We start from the raw sequence: 341 nt of genomic DNA on the forward strand, positions 1-341 counted from the left end.
GCTCGGACTTAGCAATTACCGCTACTTTTGTTCAGGCTTATAGAACGTGTGTGTGTGTGTGTCTATATTATATGTATGTGTGTGGATATGTTTATATATATAGAGAGAGATAAATAGATAGATAGAGATACATGAATACACACACACACACACACACACACACACATACACACACACACACAATATGGTAGAAACAAAATCATAATGCACGAACTAGATTTATTAAAAAAATGAAATCCTCCTGGATTCCATCTTCAGGCCTGAAGGGAAGGGGAGAGAAGGGAGTATAAAAGAGAGAAAGGAGAGGCAGTGCGGTGAACACCGGGGGGGGGGGGGGGGAG

This window comes from Penaeus chinensis, chromosome 37, assembly GCF_019202785.1.
Source record: "Penaeus chinensis breed Huanghai No. 1 chromosome 37, ASM1920278v2, whole genome shotgun sequence".
Lineage (NCBI taxonomy): Eukaryota > Metazoa > Arthropoda > Malacostraca > Decapoda > Penaeidae > Penaeus > Penaeus chinensis.